Below are 21,528 nucleotides of genomic sequence, written 5' to 3'. Positions count from 1 at the left end.
AGGATAACTCTCTCCTGAATTTGAGTTCAGAGGGATTAAAGGACAGTTTCACCTAGTTTGTTGTAATCAGCCACAATCTGGCGTACACACCATTTACATACTTCTGCAAAATCTGCTGGCTGACTCGATTTAGCTTTCAAAATGTGTCCTTAACCTATCTGCCTGGCCTCACCCTGCTGTTGCATCATCATTGACTCCTCCGCTTGTACTGGAAAAGAAAATGATGGCTGTATTTTGTAGTCAGAGTGTGCCTTATGCCCTGAGAAGGTTCCTGAATGTCTCCCTGGGAACAGGGGGAGGAAAACACTTAATTCCTGAACCCTGAATGTGGGTTACACACCCGTGGTGTGAAAGAGATGCTGAGCTGCTGAGCCCTGCAACAGACATTTTGCACACACCTTGGCAGGATACCCAAGACTCTTGGGCAACCCAGAGTAAAGCAAGACTACTGAGGACTCTAGGGGCTTTCAGGGCTAAGCAGTAGTTGAAATGGAAAGATAATTTTGGTTATATACATATATATACACACCCCTGTACAGTCAAGTCAAGCAAGTCATTCATCTGACCAAGTGCAAATGTTTGTCTTAAGGTGAATAGCTCCCTACCTGCACTGAGTGATTGAGGTAGAGCTTAAAGCCCATCTGAATGTACCAACATCAAATGTATTTTCTAGATTTGGTTCCTGGTTATTGCACCAGCAGGAAAAGGCTGGCTGGTGAGTCTCTCAAAACTGATAGGAAGTATCTACGCTTACTAAGTCAAAGAGAGTCACTCCATTAATATAAATGGGCTCTGAACCAAGTCTTAAGTGATTTAACTGAACAGCACTGATCTTCAGATCAGATATGCTTGTTGAACTCAAAAGTTACAAAGCACTGTATTATACGGTTTATTTGACAATCACAATTCCTCTTCTCTCACACTTAACCTTGGGAGAACTTTTGAGAACTTTGGACATTTTGTTGGAGACCTTACTAACCTAAGTGTCCGACTTCTGGATCACACCATCTCAAAGTTAATCCCAGTTTATCTGGGAATCTCAGCTGGAGGTTTCCCAAGAGCCTCTTTGAAACCTCTGTGGTTTTCCAGCTCCATCTGACTCAGACAATCTTTCAAACTGCCTTTTACAGCATTTAGGTACTTTCCGCATATGGCCTTGAACCTGGAATTGTGTGAGGCTCAGACTCAGTAAAACATAAACTGAACTTTTATGAACCCTATAAACAGAGAACAAAATAAAGCATAAAATCTCTATTGGTTTGCAAATTGGCCTGGTTCTTTTATTTGTTTATTCATTCATTCATTACCCTTGCATTAAAACAACAAAAATGATTTTAAGTTCAGTAACTTCCTGAGAAATACGGAAAACCAAACCACTGGTTTGGTTTTGAACCTGACATTTAATTCTTAACATCCAGGACACACCACTGCAGACGTTATCAATATTGCTTAGTCAAGCCATATTCCTGTATTTTTCAAAAAGCTCTTTTCCACTGCTTTTGGCAGGGTTTCCATAAATGATCAGAATGATAATGCAGGCAAATTCTCTGCTGGAACTCAGTACCATGGACAAAACAATGGATTTTTAGGTTTTCATAGTGGTCTCTAGACACCTGCGGATATCTACTGTATTTGTAAATGGTATGTACATGCTATGACAAGCTCTACATACAGCTTCCACTTTTGCTCACCATTAGTAAGTCTATATGAACAATTGTCCATATGTAAACATTTTAAGCCTTTCTACAATAAAGTCTTTGAAAGTGCAGCAGATACTGTACTTTTCCCCCCTGAAATCTCCCTCTGCCAGCACAGCTGTCATCTCCAGATCTTCAGGTTTCATGAGGTTTGGATCAGGCCTCCCCCAAAGATTTTGCCTTTTTTCTAAACTTTCTACCCCTCACCTTATCATTAACCTTTTAAAGTCTGACCTCTACACACACAGTTTCTTCTGGTAGACAGTTTTCATTCCTTCATGTTGTTTATTTTTGCACAGAAACACATTCTACCATTCTACAGATAATTAACTTTTCCTTCTCTGTCTATACAAAGTGGGATGTAAAACTGCAAGGCAATGGCTCTGCCCTTCCCAAATTTTTTTCCCATAGAAAAACCCAAAAGGGCTCTCAATCCAAACAGCAGTGTGTCATTCACTGTCAGTACAAAGACATCCACATTCAAAATGAATTTGCAGGAAACAGGGCACTTGATATCCTGGCAAACATCCCCTGTTGAAGTTTAGCTGGAAGTTTCCAGCCCTTTCCAAGGATGAAACAGAATTCAAAATATCCAGTGCTTTTCACACGGATGTAAAGACAACCATTATGCAAACATTAAAAAGTCCCGAAAGGAATTGCCGGCAGTACTTAGAGAAGCTGATGATGTGTAGTAACTGTGGAGGCTTTTCCTTGCTCCCCAGTGGCTGGGTGAGCTCCTTACAGCACTGGGGGTTTCAGTGAGGAGTAGGATTGCACCAGAAATCACCTGCTTTATCTCTGGGAAAAGGACTTGGTGTGCCCAAAAGGAGAAAGAAAGCAGTCCCAAGGGTGCTACAGCACGCCTGTGCCTGCGGAGCTGCGTATTGCTCAGTTTTGTAGCCAAGGCCTTAGGGATCCATCTGAAAATCTTCCTTGATATTTAAAACAGCAGCAAACTAACCCTGAAATGTTGGTACAACTAGCTCTAATACATCGGAAACATTTCTCATGGACAGGTTATAAAGAACAGGAACATTTTGCAAACAAACTAATCATAGCACACGCAAAACATGTTTCAGCACAAAAACTGGGGGCACCAAACTCTGTAGCCATGAAATTCCATTTTGATTCAAAATGACATCTCCTAAAGAACGATCACAAGTGACCATAACAAACACAAGACAGTAAAATAAATAATGCTATTTCTAGGAAGGAATTTATAGTCCTGAAGTCATTTAAGAACAGAAAGGAGGTCAGGAAGAAGGATCACATTATAAAATGAAAGCTATTCTGACCTAATGAATAGCAAGGAGACATTTTGGCCACCTCCTAGGGAGCACTGATTATGGCCACTCAGCAACCTCTCTAGGTGGTGGTTAAAACATCTTGTTTCTATTCATTAGTTCAGCGGTGTATTCATTCCACAACAGAGGGAGTTTACAAACCCCTCCCTCCTCCCCTGCTGTACCCCTGGTTTGCAAATATATCGTCCACAAGCAAAAAATATCTGGAATTGCACATCAACATGCCTAAATCCTCATTTCTGCTTTCTTCCCAATTCCCCTTCCGTGATATTCTGTACTTATACGTAACACCCACTCTTCAGAAATTGCAACAAAGCCACTGTGTCTCAGAGGAGTGAGGTTAGAGACTGTTTCCCCAGTTGCAGGAGCAGAAAAGGAATGCGAGTGCAAAGCAGAGACACTCGGTGTGTTGGTGATGTGCCCTGCTTTAGCGCAGCAGTCAGGGCCTATAAGCACATCACTGGCAAGACTAAAGCAGGGTCATTGCGTGCACTTGGGGTGGCTGAGAAGCATTGCAGCCATGCAGGAGAATGATGTATTCCTTGGAAATTTTTATTCTGTGTCTGCTAAAGTCGTTATATGTCCATAGCAGGGAATGAATTGTACACATTCGTGCTAAGTCTTGTGATACAAAGGACATCCTCACCCACTGGTCTGCCCCTTCCAATCTCCTCAATCTCCTAACGCTTCTCACAGATTCATCCAGTGCATCCTAACAGTGCCCCTGCTCCCTTCACTTCTCTTCCAAATAAACCTCCCTGCCTTGATGGCTATAAATCTTTTCATTTCCAGCCCAGAAGTGTCCTGGCTAGCTCCTGCTCAGTAGCTCTTGCACCAAAATTTGTCATTTAGCTTAAATTTTATCTTCCCCAGTCAAACCAAGAGAGAACAACCCCATCTCTGTTGTGCATTCATATTGCTAAGACAAATAGCCCAAGCTCCTCAGGTCCCTCCTGCAAATAAAGGTTCTCACTTCCTATTAATAGCTCTGATCCAGTACAAATTCATCTTCCCTGAATCCAGAACATCAGAAAGGTACACATCGTTCACAGCTGACACAGAGAGGTGGCAGCCTCCACCCCTCCATCACGCACACCCCAGGACCCACCAGCTACAGGATTTCCCTGGGAAGAATGCAGACAGGCGCCAGGCAGCAGGGCTCTGCTGGGAGTTTCCCCAGCCCCTCGCTTGCATCTTTAGAGATGTTAAATGTGGCCTTTGAAAACCTGCCCTGCACAGGGTTATCTCCAGTTTCACAGAGATTCTGGGAACAGCATCGCTGCACCTTATTCTAGTCACACTGGTGAGTGCTGCGCTGTATAACAGCTGCTGTTGTAGATTCAGTGCAAACACAGGCAGATGTAGTATCTGTATGAAAACAAGAGTGTGTTCTAAACAGCACGTGTAACACCTCAAGTTTGTAGCTTAAATGGATGCAAAGAAGCAAGTATGTTATAAAGCCCACGTGCCTGAGACGTATCACCACTGAAAAAATACTGTTCCCTGACTGAAAGCAGAAGATTTCTCTCAAGCCAGCAGGAAGAAAAAAATCAGCCTCTGTGAGACCATTGCGAGCACATTTCCACAAGGTCAAGAGCCATTTCTGTCGGCAGTACCACCTGCCTGTCATGATAAATAATTTTTGTTCTGATTTGTGAAGTTTGCTGCCATGGGAATGAGCCCATTTGCTCCTTAATGTATGTAAGATGTGCAGCATGACACACAATCTGCAACAAACAGACATGGTCCAATAGCTTATACAGCTGTCCTCAATATTTCATTCCCTAGAGATGTCAGTTTTTCGAGTGCAAGGTTACCAACAGTATTGATCTCTGACCATTATGTTACTTTAAGTTCTAAGCACTAAAGAAACATTTGTACTTACACAGAGGGCTTCTCTCCAGCAGTAAGACCACGTCTGTCACTGAAAAGAAAAATGCAATCAATGTTCTTGCTTTTTAAAACAGATGCTCCAAAATCATGCAAATATTGTAAAATCTTGTTATTTCACACATCTGTATGGTCATGCAGATTCTTCAAACCAAGACTGTTTTACTTAATGAGTAATATCTGCCACAATACTTTTGTAAAGAAAATATTTCTAAGTATAAGGCTGTAGATCATGTGTTGGGGGAGCCAGGCGGGTTGTGGATTTGTCTGGGTACACCCAAAAGAGAGCATTATCACAGCCCTGGGGAGGCTGTTCAAGAGGTTTTGGTGAGTCCATAGTGCCAGCTCAGACTGCTCCCCTCATGCTGGTCACTGCTAAAATTGCAGGTAAGCACACCAGTAGGGCTGAATGTCTGTGAAATGTCAACATTAATGTGCAAAATCACCGTGTGAAAAACTATTTAGAAAACCCAGGCAAACAGCAACACACACTGTAAAATGTTGTGGTTTTATACCATTAAAAACACGTGGGCTGGATTAACAAATTATAGTCACTCTTATGGTTGTATAGGTGTTTTGTGAGTGGGTTTTAAGACATATTATCATACTGCTATAAAGAAGAAAAAAGAAATGCCACAGCTGCGCTCTGCCTTACAGCATCAATTCTGCACATGGAAATACGGCTGCTGTCTCGCTGGATAATACTGTGCCTAAAAAGACACCCGCATCAGGAATCCCTGAGACTCACCCAAGATTATGTACAAAGGTCCATCTGCTCCCATCTTAAACAAAGTTACTTACCACGAGGATGTTGGAGAAGGAAGGTTTGGGAAACCTAAGCAGAAATATCCCAAGTATTGCATCTGCTTGTGCAACCTGGTAACATTTTCCAAACGCAAATCCTCTTAACAACAGTCTCAGACAGTTTTTGAGGTTTGGGAACTGTGTTTGCCACTGTTCCCTGAAGATCAGCAACACCATCAAACAGGTGAAGCAATCCTCATTGTACGGGGTGACCAAAATGCATGGCTCAGCATGTTGTTAGTTTTTGGATCTGTGGCTTTCCCTGAAACGGGTTTACACAGGGAGATGTGGTGGTGTCTGACAGTGTGCAACTTGCCTGCCATACCCTGATGTCCCAGCACTGGGGTCTTCCAGGGCAGACAGATAAGCACATGCTGAGTGAGATGCTACAGCAGATGCTGGTTGACACCTGTTAAACTGTTCCCACTCACCGATTCCCTGATTCTCTCCATTCCAAAGACTTCTTAAAATTCTTATTGAAAACTCATTGCTGGCACATGATTTTCACTCTGGGGAAATCTGCATGATTTTATCAAGCCAATAATATTTTTGACACATGCAATAATTTTCTATTTGTGCCAACCTTTGTCCCAGCAACATCCCATAGTGCCTGTGCCTCCCTGCAGGTAGCACAAGCCATCACTCGAGCCATCCCATTTGAACACACCACCACTTGCTCACATTCTCCTCCTCCTTTCCCTCCCCCAGACATTCTTTGACATGATTAGTGGCTAAATCAGATTCTTTAATTGAAAGAAATATAACTGAACTTTCTTCGGTTGGGAATTTGCCAGAGGCCACATCATAAGCAATGTCAAAGAATATTGGAAATGATATAGACCTCTGACATTTGTGTTTAGCGATTCAGCATGCCCCAGGTGGTTTGTTTGGGATCGGAATTTGTCACTGCTGTGAGGAGATAGTCTTTGGTGGTTGGGGCTTAAGGATTGCTACAAAGAGATATAATAAGATATGTTTAAACAAGTCACTGGAATGCAATGCTTTAATCTCCTACAATGTTTTGCACAGCCATGTCCAGAAGGATTTCTTTATGAGAGACATTGAAGCATTGTCTTATTCTCTCTGAGATAGCAGCAATGAAAAAATACCCATTTTCTAGAGCACCTTGCAGCTCAGGTAGGAAATATTGAAATGTAACCAACTTATTTAGTATTCGCATCCTTCCTTTGTCTTTACATCACATCTTCTAAATACATAAACAATTGGCAGTTATTCACTGAACCTTCTGCCACAACTGTACAAAACCCAAATTATTTATGGGATCCCACGAGTGGGCTTCGCGTTGCACTTTTCAGATAAGATTTGCATCTTCTAATGTATTTGTCTTCTCAAAGAATCACTTGTCTGGAATGACACTTCAGAGGTCACCTAATCCATCCCTGTGCCCTGAGGATTCTCATGCACAGTACAGCCTTCTTGTAGCATCCGAACTCTGCAGTGTGTATTTCAAACTGAACTGCTTGAAGTTTAAACCAACCTTGTTTCATTTTCACTTTTACCTCTTTGATGTTTTCAGACTTCCCAGAAATATCCAATTCACATCCTCCAGAGTCTGCAAATAACTCATCTCTGATGCTCCTATGTCCATCCGCATAGAGAATCCCCTGCTGCCCAGAGACCCTGCCTATGGGAGAACCACCACATGCACCCAACACTTCAGGATTTGTAGTCACTGCACATATAAACCATGGCATTCGTTACACTTAGGATTACTGTAAAGCCAAGCACTTAACAAATGTAAAAATATAAAGTTCCTTCCATGTTGCATGAAACTCACTTCACAAATCCGTGCACATTTTGGACAGAAAATGTATTTCCCAATAGTCATGATTTTGAGAGCAACAATTTGCTATTCTTGTGCTTCTGTCTTTTGGGGCTTCTACTGTCAACTTCACAAGAATCATTGTTAATTGTTAAAATTTATTTCCAGCTATGTTTGACTTATTGTTGCATGTTGAATTGATTTATCGAGTTACTGCTTTCCCTTTGCATCTCAGGTTTTTGCTGACAGGCACAATGCTTCCATTTCCCCAAGAGAAATGGAGCTACTCTGAGGATACAAAAAGTCTTTTTCTACACAGCACCTAAGGACCACCAACTTCCAGGTACTGGGGAAACCCTCTGATGCATCTTATTCCCTCTATCGTGATGAAGAGGAATAAATCTTTGAGATAGAGATGTGAATACTCACAGTGGAAAACACCAGGATGCATACCCTCAACCAATGCACACATGCAAAGAAAAATAAATAAGGGGTTAAATATTTCGAAAGTTTTGCTAAAGTATTTGCAGTATTACCTTTTCTATCTGCATATGCATTTGCAAAATGGAGCAACAGGTGAGGCATGTCCTGAGCATGAGGTCAATACCTCCCCTTCCAACAGGCAGGTCTCACTGCCAGCAAGACAGCACTGTTTGTTCACAGCATCCTGGAGTTAGCCACCTCCATGTAAGTCTTCAGCATTTTGTCCCTGGCTGCCCTGAGCATGTGCCTATTTGTAGTTTTGCTGGGGGGTCACCTCCCACAAGTACCCGGTTTTTGTCAATCTTCAGGATTGTCATTGGATAAAGGTTTCAAATTCTAATCATTTGGGGTTGTACCTTGCTACAGCTGGGATTATTCTCTCTTGTGAATGCACTCTGGCTTGATTTGGCATAAACCACTTAAACTGCACTTAATCTGCCCTAAAATCATGATAGCAATCCTTAGAAAGAAGTGTTTTGGGGAGTCTTTTATGACATTTTGGTGGCTTTGTATATATGATATCTGCACTTGTATAAATCTTTTCCTTACCCCAGTCAAACCACTTGTGACTGAAATACAGAACTGAGCTATTACCAGTTTTCTTGCAGGCAACATCCCATAAAGTTTTAAAGACAAATTTAAACAGTTACAGATTTAAACACTGCAGATTACTCATGTAGTTGACACCTTTCACTTTCCATCAAACAAACATTCATTAAAGTACAAACAGTGGCAAAAAAGAGCACATTTTTTTCCCTGCCCTGATCAGACGGAGAGAGGATGGAGTAGATATGGGCTGCTCTAGGAAAACATCTGCAGAGACAAATTTCTTCAAAAGAACAATGAAAGATTATGGGGAGAGGGTAGGAGAGGATGTTGTAAGTCAACACAAAATGAAGAGCAGACCCCAGAAAAAAGGGTCACCCATTTTTCACATGCACTGCACTAGTAGGATTATGCACAGAGGTGGCTTTGACACACAGCTGGTGTGAGAAGCAACGGCAAACGGAGAGGGGCACCATTGTCATCAAGATCCTGGAATAACTGGGGAGTTCATGATACTGGATAAGGCCATAAGGAGAAAGGAATGAAGAACTAAGTTGTCCTGGCTACTTACAAGTCAAAACTTTGGCAGAGGCACACTGTGAATGCTCAGTCCTGGAGCACTGGCATCTGGGGGCTCCACAGAGCAGAAAGCTGGCATAGTCAGGAACAGGGCCCTAGAAACAGTTCATGTCCTGCAGTGCCACGCAGTATCCCAGCCTCCCTCTGTTAGCTTTAGACTCCTTTGTTGTCTTGTCTTATTACCCCTAACTCTAAAAATATCTAAAGATTAACATCTGCAATCGCAAGCAATAAATGCAAATAAAAGCATACAGCAGCCCTGAGCCCTGGCTGGTTTTGACTGCGGTCTTGCCCTTCCAAAGGATGACTACACATGTCGAGATGCCAGTCCCTTAAAACCGCAATGTCCCCAGGACCCCAGACCTCGATCTCTGCCCTTGTCCGCTGTTATACTCCTCACCCAGCAAACACGGCCTTATGGTGTGAGCCTTGCAGCGCCAAGTGCGGAGGACAGCTGGGTGACAAGGATAGCTGTGGACAGGGGCAGTGGCTGTGCCCAAGGGACGTCTCCATTTAAAAGACAAAAATCTACAGCTTATGCTTGAGATCACTACAGTGGCATCTGGTAAAATGCAGAGCCGTGTTGATGCTTGTTGTTTGTTTTGGTTTGAGCCCCCATACCTTGTTTCAATGATTAACAAATGTTGGACATGAATACACCCAGGTGGAAACAGCCAATAATGGCACTGTGTGCCAGTTTACAAAATAACAGCTGGGTTGGATCTCCTGCCAACATTCAGATTATTTTTAAGTAAAGGAAAGCATTTTACAAGTCTTCTTCAGACTGAAATACCCCTGGTACCATATAGAGTTGTTGAAATGCTTGTCCCGACTCTTCTGTTTAAATGGAAAACTGATTGTGGAGTTGGAAGCAGAAGTGAAAGCATGGCAATGAAAACTATCCCAGAGCAGGATGGGGCTGACCACAACCAGATAGCGAGAACATCCTACATCATAGCCGCAGCATCACTGCCACCCCTGCTCTCCTGTCCCAGTAAGGAGCTGGTCACTTGCAAGGACCTCCTGTACGAACTCAAGACATGGCTTTTCTCCTCCAGTGTGGCACCCATCGTAGTAGATTTGGGCTGTGCTTGGATACCTTCAGAGAAAATCCCAGAGGGAGTACTCACAGTGATGCTCCTCTATTTTGTGCAAAAAGGTGGCTCCACCACGGATGAAGAGTCTTTACAGAAGCCTGCGTGGGAAGCAAGTGGATTTGTTCATCCCTTAATGTGACCACAAAGCTGGAATTAGACTTGCAGCAAGCTCGTGAGAAACAAACTCAAGCCCTGCATCCCTGTCAGGCAGCATTTGACCTGTCAGGCAGCATTTGATTAGGAACACCTCAAAAAGGTGGCAAAGCCCCGTCGTGTTTCAGTCTCAGGTGATGCTCGGGGAAGTAGCACTCTGGACATCCTGGCTGGGCCATTGCAGCCTGCTTCCCCTTTCTTTTGCTCTTCATACACAGCATACCTACAACAGAAGTAGGTAGGTTGGGAGCATGTTCATTTTGTACATATTCACCCCATAATACACAGATCATTAACACAGATTTAGGTGCAAGATAAAGCTGGCAAAGAAACTCCTATTGTCTTTCATAGTTGTTCTTCTGTAGTTATTTAACCAATTATTTAGGTACAAATGCTGCTGCAGAGGCCTATAAAAGACTAGATGTTGGAAAACCCTGCTGGAATCATACCTGTTGAGCAGTCAAATGCTGTGAAGAGGAAGAGTCAGACCTGGCATTATCATAAGTAAATACATGAAAGGCCCCAGTAACGCAGCTTTAATTGTGTCTTGCTTCAGCACCAGGGGGAAATGCAGCAGATAAAAGTTAAGCCTCAGCATCACTCACACACACCACATCTGCAAGTTCTGAGCACTGCAAATACTAGAAGCGTATCTCTGCTGCTCTGAATAGACAGTAGAGAAACACCTAGCATTTGTCTTTACTTCTGCCTTGGGAACAGGAGATTTTGTTTGCCACAAGGCTGCATTTTATTTCAAAACCACCTGACAAACAGGATTGCTGCTGCATGCTATCAAAATGGGATGCAAAAGCAAGATCTTCAAAGTACAACTTAAATACCTTTAGTCTTGAAAGAGAATGGGAGGGAAACTAATTTAAGCATTTTGCTACTCATGAAGTGTTTAATTTCTGAAACAGAGTGCTTGGCATTATTATGGCCTATTGGAGGCCACAGCTCTTGGCTCCCTGCATGTCCCTCGAAGGGCACACTCTTCTCAGATTTCTGGTACTAACTTTTTGGAAGATGGCATTTGTTGCTCTGGATGCTTTGTGGAGCTATTGTAGCTGCAGGGGCAAGAGGCATTTTTTCCTTTGTTTGTAATGCTTCCACAATCCTAAATAAGCATTGTCTATAGCACTGTCTGTATTGCCATGTCTTGTTCCCACCCACTTACATGGCATAAGATCCTTCACTTCAGAGTAGTATCTTCAGCAGCCAAGAAACTTTAATCTTCATTTAAAATGAGGACCACAAATCGCAGTCTAAATTCAGACTAATCTCAGCAAGTATATGCTCCAGACCTGCTTTCTGTATAGACAATGGATAGTCTTTGCTAAATTATAGCAATAGGGCCTGATCCTGCAAGGTGCTGAAAGTCACAAAAGGCAGAGGGGGCTGAGGACTCTCAGCGGTCTTGGTACTTTGTGCTGTTCAGTTTCAGCAGAAAGAGAGTAGTAATGGACAAATTTAGCTTTGCCTTTACGAGTTTTATCTTGCCCCCTCCACTCCCTGCCCCTCTAAAAAGGCATCTCACCGGGCTGGCTATTTCTCCAGATCTTGTTTTAATTATTTAAGTTAAGCGAGAACAGTTTTTGTCATTCCTTTTTGTGGAACACTCTGTACTTGGGGGGCCTCAGCTGGATATCCTGGGTTATGCAACCAATGGTTAAAGCTATTGTTTTCAGAAAGAAATTGCATGAAGCTCATTAAATGCACTCTGATCAGGGGAGGCGGGACACATCTTTAAAACTGCATTTGGATCCAATCCTATTGTCCTAGATAGGGCTGCCTTCCCTCGTTCCTGATTTAGTCTTAAAGAAACTATTGTTTAGCCTTAATTAATTTCATATTGGGCTGTATTATCACATTGAAGCTGGCATTTGCTGGGAGATGCCTTCAGATGGAGAAGTGCTTTAAACCAGAAGAGGGCAGCAATTTCCCTGACAAGACTCAAAACGCAGTACTGTGGTTTATTTAAAACAGGTTTGACAAGGTCTGAACAATCCAAAGGGCACTAGACTCAGTGCAGTGCAAGCTAGAAATGGAAAAAGAAAAACATGCATGCAAGAAAAAGGTTTGTCATTCATTACCCAGCTATTCAAACCACAGGTGTATAAATACTTCAGGCTTTATTGGCCTCTTGACTTAGATAGTGTTGAGCATTTGTTATCAGTCTTAGACACTTTATAGCCACTACGACGGACTACAGCCTGCATTCATAAAGGAAGGAACAAGCATGTCACTCGTCTTTCTCTCTAACCCCCATGATTTATGTACATAAGCAGAATTGGTACTGGAAGTTCTTGTTCTTCAACACATCAAAGTGGACCAAAAACTAGCCTTCAGTCAGGAGCCATCCTACAAGCCAAACTAATTCCTGATGCAATTTTACTTCAGTTTTGCCTACTGTGAAACTCATGCAGAAAGGCCTGATGATGACAAAAGATTCTGCCCTTGCTCCTAACCTCTCTGCTTCAGTAATATTTACCTTCTCCATTAACAAGCACTATTAACGGCACAAGCCATTAACTAGCACTATTCTGAACTGATCGTTTAATGTTTTAACATGGAAGCAGGAGCAGAGTATTCCTGAAATTTCCTTGTAACCATACTGCCTTCCCATTGCTAAGTAAGGAAAGATAACCAAATAATCTACACTGTGTGGGACAGGTAATGCACAGCTGGTGACAGCAGACCAGGGCTCATCAAGGGGCAGCCTGAACTGCTGAGTGGTTTTAGAGGAGATCTCCATGGCACCGTGTTGCCTGTTGCTTTTGGCTGTCCAGAACTGGACCAACAGCCCCCAGGCTGGTCCCATCCAGGCTTCTCCATCCCCAGATCCCTCCCCAAAGGCACTGCAGGAAGAAGGACATCCCTCAGCTCCTTCCAAGGACATCTCATTTTCATGAGATGCCTGAAAGGAGGGAAATCAGTGGTAAGTGTGTGATGGCCACAACACACCAAAAAGTTGTAACAGCTACAGGGTGGCTGAGAACGTTTTGTGTGTTTTCTCCCAAATAGTTGGTTTTCTTGATTTTATTTTGTTTGGTTTCTTCATGCCTAGTTTTCTCCTCCAAGGAGCTGTTCAAGGACTTGGTTTACTGCAAAGAGCAGACAAGAAGTCCTGCTTTATCCAAGACAAAATGAAACCAAGCCCGGGGATACTTGAACTAACGCAGAAACATGCTGGAGGGTTCTTTGGAGAAAAGAGGGAATCCTGTCAGCTTTTTCTTGCCATACATTTTCCCTTCCAAAAAGCAAATGAAAGGCAACTGCCATGGCGAAACAGGGTGCGTGCTGCTAATGCCAGAGAGGCCAAAAAATCTTGAGGGTTTTTCACTCAGATGTGAGGCAGTTCCACGTTAGCACACAGGTACTGAGCAGCTTGTTCACTGCTCTGCCTACTTCTGCTTAAATAGATGCAGCAGATCCTTCTCTGGTGTAAACTGATGATGAAATCATTCCCTTGATAGCAGTGTCAATTTTTAATGCATTTTTGTTAAAATACTTTAAAGGTTTGGACACTGATTTTTCTTGTGTGAACAGAAACCAAAAAAGGCTGATAAACCCTAACAGCTCCAGGAAAAAAAATCAAAACAACTGGGTCTTATGGAAAGAGATTAATAACATCTTAAACAGGAATACTCTACCCGTTCTACAGAATGACCCATCCAACCATTTTTAATACGTCTTTATCTTCATTCATGGGGTTTAGCAAATAGTCTGAGAAACTGTCTTGGTATATATGGCATCTCAGTTCTAGCTATTTAGTATTAGTCACTTGCAATATAACTTTAGGCATGCTATTTTCTTATTAGGAACTGAACTGTTAAACAGGAATCCAGAAAAATAAGTTATCTGGAAGAAAGATTTGGGGTATAGAATTTGAACTGTAGGTTTTTCTAATGGCTATAAACACTCCTGTAAGAAATTGAAGATCCTTGTAACCTGCAAATTGTGGAATTACAAACCCATACAAACTGGTTTAGTATGTGAATAGCATTGCTATTCACAATACTGTTCACCACTACTTTCATTTTTAAATGCCACCTCTAATCATCTTTCTCCCATCATAACATTGCCCTGTCACCGCTTCCTTTCCCTTCCTCCAGGCAAACATTGATGTAGGAAATGCAGGAAAGATTTTGTGCTGAGAAACAGTTGGGCAATTTTCGAGGGGTTTTTAATGGCATCTTTTTTCCTCCTGATCCTTTGTTCTGCCTTTGACCTTTGCGATATCCTTCTCCATAGCTTTACTTCAGGGAAGTATTTAAAAAATTGAAGTTTAAAAGAAAAAGCTTCTTAAAGGCATATATATACATACTATGGGCTATCACTGCAGCTGAGGTTCTTGCCTCATAAGTTTCTAATGAAAACAGGTAACCAAATTCCCATGATAAACCCTGAGAACACCTGAAATGTTGCACATTTTAACAGCATGTTAAGAGTCAGCATTTAGTATTACAGGGGAAAAGTAAAGCAACGTAATTACTTCCTTCACACTTTTATCATCTGCAAGAGTAAAAACTAGCTTTCAGACAGATGCCCAACATGAACACTGGCTTCCAGGATGTTGGGGGTTTGCTGATTCTGATAGCAAGCCTGTCTGTGGAAGTCTTCAAAGAAAAGCAAGTTAACATTTCACCTCAGGAACAATAGGGAAAGAGCCATCTCTAGGTGAGGCAGTTGGTTTAATGACTTGTTTCTAAAGTTTGCTTATTTGGAGCTTTTATGATCTCTGTTACAATAACCCAAGTAGCACAAGAATTATGTTTATCAGCCAAAATCAGCTGCAGAGGTAGCAGTAAGGGAGAAATGGAGAAGATGATGTGCTTTGAACAGGTTGTTCACATCTGGTATGAGCCTTCCCAGAGTGCTTCCGTGGAGACTTGCCCTTTCTAGAACCGCTTCTAAAGCCATGTCTGTGGTTGGAGCCTCTCCATAGCCACTTCTAGAACCACTGCCATTAAAAAGATAAAGCAAATAGAGAAGCCAGAGAAGCTCGCATAACAGCATTATGGATTGGGAATAATCTTCAATGTTTTAGCCGTTACATTGGATGAGCAAATTAGTGGTTGCTCAAAAACACCCAACAAACCAAAAACCCCAACCAAACAACAACAACAAAAAAAAAAACCCCAACCATCCCTATCCCGTTTTCTTCTGACCTGGGAGCCAGGCAGCGGGTTCATAAGGATGTACGGACTCTGCGGATGGCACGTCGGGGCTCTGGGGTGAGCCCCGGCCACGGGCAGGACCCGGGGCACCCCGGAGCACCCTGGCCCCGCTCCCCCATCGGCTCCCAGCCTTTGAACGCACCACCACTACCTTGTAATTAACAGCAGCAGTCACTTCGGGTGCTCTTAAACAAATGAGGCCGGGAAGCAGGGGTGATGCCGAGGTGTTTGCCCTTGGGGGGAGAGGCGCGGGAGCTGCCAGGTAGCGGAGAGAGGCGGGCAGCTGCCGGGGAACACGGCCTGAAGCCGTCGCCCTGAGCCGGGCTGTAAAGCGGGACAGACTGAGCGGGAGCTGCCCCGAGCCGAGCGCACCGGCGCAGTGAGTCCCGGGGCCGGAGGGCTCCAGCGCTCGCCGGTCTGGTTTGCAGCCATGGTTCGCCTGCAGCGTTGTAGCCTGGGCGTAGGAGGAAGGACACCTTCCCCAGAGCGCCCGAGTTCAGCCCCTGAGCCCTTTCAGGCTGTTTTGCACCTATCAAATTTACCAGGCTTTTTGGCCGCAAAATCTGTGTGCAGAGACGGGGCTATTTCAGAAACAATGCTCACCAAAACACTGCAGCAATAGGCAGCCAAATAATCTTGATGAATTTTGTAGCTATAAGAAAGAAAAGCAGGAAAAAAAAAACCCAACCCTCCAGCCCCAAGCAGCAAAATCCAGGCTGTGCAGTTGCTGTGGAGCTTTTCTCCTCCCCCTCTCCCTGCCTGAAAAGAAGGAGAGAGAACATACATGGTGACATGAAACACTTCAGAGAAAAGCAAACAAATATTGGCTTCTCTGGAGAATCAGAAACATAATGATACTATAATGCTAGCAGTTTATTTTTCACTGCCTCGGGCTGCTTGGCAGAATGTCACAATAAAATCATCTAGGCATGAGAGATTAACTGATGTCTATTTTGCTATAAGGCTTCGCACTCTTCCCACTGAAGGACTTTTACACCTGCCGAGGAGCGGTGCTTCCCAATTGCCATCGAGCCGTGGCACCAAGAGGGAACCCCACAGCCTTTGATCAAGTTAGAGCACGCGGGTTCCTCAGCCAGCTCCTGGAACACCAGCTGGGCGGCCGAAACCAAGCGCCAAGCCCCAAGCTGAGCTCTAGCTCCAAAGATCTTCATCTACACCACCAGAGCAGCAAACAGAAACTCATGGTGGAGGGGCACACGAGGGCTTAAATCATGCCACAATCTGTGCACAGGCTCGTCGCATCCTTGGGCTGGGGAAAACTGTGTTGTGGTACAAGCCCTGGGCTTGGTTGAAAATTCCCCCTCTGAGCTGGGGTTTCACTTCATGCACTTCAAAGCAATGGAACGTGTCAGTTTGGGCATTGAGAACAGGTGGATCTGCTGTCAGCACAGCCACATGCCTCTACACAGCCCAAAATAACTGCTTAAATATGGTACTTTTCTCCCTAAGTATAAACAGGCAGCAGTGGCATTCCTGATAAATGATTTTTTGCCTCTGAATTGTTTCCTGATAGGCAAGCAAATGTACATTTGGTGTTGGTGAAACGCATTAACACTGGGAAGAACAAGGGAGACAAACAATATGAATAGATCCATCAATCAGGCATCCTGTCCCATCCCCCAGAGCTTTTACTTAACTTTAAAAGCAGTAGCACAGCCTGTGTCTGAAGCTCACTCTTGGCTTATTTCAAGACCAAGCATTGGAATTTTATTAGCCTATACCAAGAACTGTTTCTGTAAACTTTTCCCCAGAAGAACATTGAAACCATTTGCATCATTTTAACTCGCTGGCTGCAGAGCAGCATTTTAAAATCTACACTAAATTAAAAAATAATAATAATAAGGAAGAAGAGGAAAACCCACTACAAAACTGACTCACTGAAATAAGTTAACTTTCCCCCAGGCAAACGAGCACTTGCACCCGTTTCGGTGGCATCACTGCTTTTGCCACATCCCGAGATTTCGGTTTCTAAGATCACTAAAGCACTGGCATCACAGCTCAAAGCCCACAGCTGGAAGAGCCACATACTCAGATATTCACATGGAAATCTGGAAGAAATCATGCTCCCATTTAAACAAGAAAGATACTATTTATACCAGCCATTATTTAACAGCAGAAAAAAACACTTGTACAAAGTGGGAAAAAAACACGTTTCTCAAAGTCCCTGAAACTCATCAGGTCCCACTCGCTTCAGAGGGAAATCACAAGGATCTGTTCTGTTGCAAATGGTGGTCAGGACCTGCAGGAATCAGTGCCACGACTGAGCCAAACATCATCTGAAAAGCACATTAGGAGTAATATTTATGGACCAGAGTTTTCACAGGTTTTAAAATATTTTTGTTCTGGATGGCAGCTTCCGGGTGCTTTAAATACCTGTAACAAACATACTCCTCAACAGCACTCACTGGCACTAATCCCCACCATGCAGGCCCATATAGCCTGTGTCCCAGAGCATGGGAGCTGCTGTGCCACTCCACAGCCCTCCTGCTGCCCACAGCCCCACCTCAAGTAGAGCTGGGGCATCTGGAGTTCATATGACAGCACATCCTCACATAAACTGGGCTTGCACACAGGAATCGGGTTGAGAAGCTGTGATTTTACTCAGATATGAAGCACACTTTTGTCTCAGCCCATCTGACTACCGATGCCTTCTGCTCCTTCAACCCTCTCATGTATTACATACACTTCTTATATCTTGCCTTCTTGCCTGTGGGGCATGAACAGCGCTTTGCTCTTGCTTCACACAGCACCTAACACAGTGGTATAAATAACCAAAATGAATGAATCAGTGCCACAAACAGTCCCTGTCTGCAGGAATCTGCTGAATCAGCAATGCTTCCCAGGGGAGGTGCGTTGTGCAAAGGCTCCAGAAAATGTGGAGTGGCCAAGTGTGAGGATGCCCTTACAGATACTGCCACATAGATGTTTTGAGCTATGTTACTCAAGAGCTGACCTTGGGAAAGCAGTATCTTCCTGCTTCAGTGGATCTCCAGGGCTGTGGGCAATCTGCCTCCAGCCTGCCTTAAGAGCAGGGTCTGTGCCCACTGGGTTAGCCTGGGCAGTTCCCCTTGGATGAACCCAGCAGAGACAGAGATGTCGCTGGCACCAACACCGCAGGCTTTGATTTACCAGCCTGAGGCTGTACCCATTTGCAGTTGGGAGAGGCCTTCAGCTGAGATGTGGAAGGAGGGTTGAATTTACTCCTCTGTCCCCCAGCAAAGAGCTCTGTGTATCCTCTCTGCCACATCTGCCAGAAGTCAGTAAGTGCATGGACAGGACTGGTGTGCATGAGACACAGTAGGAGCTGAGAACCCAACTTGCTGCCTCAGGAAATCTGTGCCATCTCATACCTTCGTTATAGGTCAGCTGGGGGAAAAATAAAAAGTTAAAAGAAATTTACCAGTTCCACTGAAATTGGCTCAAGTTTTCCATAAGTACTTCCTTTCTTGGCTGTTCTTTATTTTATCCTGTGCACTACCAAACCTCTTCTCAAAACCCAGCAGTGATCCTGGGGCTGCCCTTGCAGTAGGTGTGTGCAGAGCCAGGGGAACCAGCCTGTCCCAATGACACAGGGAAGCTGAGGACTGGGCCCTGGAGAGCTCTCATTTCTGCTCTAACACAGGTTGTCCTGGGATACTAACAGCATTTCTAATGTATGCAAAAAAAAAAAAACAACTCCACAGGAGAAAACCAAGAGAAAAGCCCAGACACAGAACAGAGCCCAACGACAAGCTTATTTGTCTCTCTCTGCAATGCAAGCCTTCTTTAGGACAGGATCCCTAAGCCACGGCTTGTAAAAAGCTGTTTGTTTTGTACTGACCTTCTCCTTTTATGTAACATGATAGGCATGCTTCGCGGGTACTGAATGCAGCTAAACATATGTCGTCAGCTGTGCGTTGCTGCCCCTTCTATTAAAATGGATTTTGGTAGCATATGTGGGAATAGGCTTGCCACAGACACTCAAGGGAAATGAAGGAATACAGGGCAATTAGCAAGAGCAATCCCCAGACCTCTCCGCTAAGCCTCCATAGGAAGTACAAAGACTTATCTCATGGGCATGGAAACAATTAAGGTCAACAAGTAATCGTGGAAAAGGAAACTTTAAAAACAAGAACATGGTAAATGACCTAGTAAACACCACTTTTGCCCCCCTCACAGACTTAGGATGCATTTCATCTGGGGTTCATATGCACAATCTAGCCGGCTTTTGCCTCCCCAGCCCCCCTCACATAATGACTTCCCTTTGCAATTTCCTGGAGGAAGTTGCTGGAGTGATCTTTTAGTGATAAAAATAAGCCATAGTGATTCTTAATTTTCAGTCAAAGAATTCTCCTAATCTCCTAATTAAGGACCAAATGGCAGCAGTGTCCCTTAGAAAGCATCAATGGAACAAGCAGCCTTTGCAGAAGAAAGCAGTTGTTCTGGAAGAGAGAAGCATCTTATGGATCATTTGGCCAGATGGATAATATCCCGCATCTGATTCCTTTCCAGAGGTGCTTGCAGCGGTGCATGCAGAAATGTTGCACTTGATAAGAGAGCTCCTTCACAATTATTTTCTTTTTTACAGGTCATTAGAGAGTAGACACTGTTGCATCCTTTCTCACAACTTTAGAAGCAGTAATTGAATACTGACGTGTCAGCCGTAATTGGTAATCCATGCTCTGTCACTCATTTTCTCACTTCCCTCTCTAGCGGGCAGGAAAGAATTTCTGAGGGTTATGATGACACCAATGAGTTCTCCAGGGTTTTGTGTATTTGTTTTCATCAGTTATACTTAACATATGGTATTTGCATGTCCTCTTCATGAACACTTGAAAGCTGACCTGGAACGCAGCACCCAAGTGAGTGCTGCCAGCTTCTAGCTCCTGACTTACATATGTAACAAGCAGCATCATGTCAATCAAAAACACAGTTCTTTGCCCAGTCAATAAAGCTACAATCCAATGTGGGAGCCTCCCCCCGGCATGTACAGAGAAGGGAAAAGGGAGGTTTGGGAAAGCCACCAGTTGTCCCAGAAATGAAGCACGTATAAGTGACACACAAAACCTGTCTGAGTTCAACTACATGTGATGACAAAAGATCTTGTCTTTACGATTAGCCAGACACAGCTTTTTCAGTTCACTGCCTGTATTTGTACACTGGCCAGACCAATAGTGGGGTCTGCGTCTCGTTATATATTTTGTAGCTGAAGACAAAATAACAATTAATAACGAAGTCTGGAACCTGAGTCCCCGTGTGACAACAAGCCATGTTTATTTGCTCCTTTCTTTCTTTCATCATCTTCACAATTTTGTGCAAACCTTAATGCAGCAGTTTGAGCTGTGAGGAAAATGGAGATAAGATCATATTGAACTAGTGTAATCATTTTGCAGTATCAGGTAAAAACCCCTTTAACCCCAGATTTACTGGACTTGACTACTCTTAGTGCATCATCAGACTGAAAGAATGCAGCTAAGAAAAGGTAGGAAACTGGCTTTGTGCAAGTATCTTCTGCTTCTTTGTTTGCCTGCTTACCACATCATAATCTCATCCTAAAAATCCGTCCATTCAATGTCACAAATATATCTGAAGTCCTTGTCACTTGTTTCTACTGCAGGGTATTCACAAGATGCTTTTAGAGAAAGTACTCAAGCAGGAGGTAGCTGGAGGCTAAATCCGGCATACAGTGACTGTAACAAACTATGACATCTGTCACAGCTCCTCTTGGATAAAGCTTTAATGACTGCTCTGACCAGAGAAGACGACATCTGAAGTCAGTAACTGAATAATGCTAATGATACTTCATAAACAGCACAGTTCAAATATAATGATGCATTTCTCTGAAGAAAGACGCTGAGAGGGGTCTGACTGGCAGATATTTACCCCCTGTCCTTTTTTCTATCTATAAACATCCTTGTGAAGTGCTGAAGGCAGGGAGCTCTCTTTTTATGCATCCCAAACTGCAGCAGAGACCAGTGTCTGACAGAGGGAATACATGTGTCAAACATGTCAATA

At 43.5% G+C, this 21,528-nt stretch overlaps 1 long non-coding RNA gene across 2 annotated transcripts in view; it reads right to left on the bottom strand.

The window, feature by feature from the left end:
* Nucleotides 1-21,528, bottom strand: part of LOC136020456 (uncharacterized) — a 175,074-nt gene that overhangs the window by 16,676 nt on the left and 136,870 nt on the right. For both annotated transcript variants that reach the window (XR_010615337.1, XR_010615336.1), the window contains exon 3: nt 4,887-4,925. This is a non-coding gene — a long non-coding RNA (uncharacterized LOC136020456). The remainder of the gene's footprint in view (nt 1-4,886; nt 4,926-21,528) is intronic.

Source organism: Lathamus discolor, chromosome 11 (genome assembly GCF_037157495.1).
Source record: "Lathamus discolor isolate bLatDis1 chromosome 11, bLatDis1.hap1, whole genome shotgun sequence".
NCBI lineage: Eukaryota > Metazoa > Chordata > Aves > Psittaciformes > Psittacidae > Lathamus > Lathamus discolor.
The sequence above is the reverse complement of the archived record's forward strand: the minus strand, read 5'-3'. Positions and strand labels throughout refer to the sequence as shown.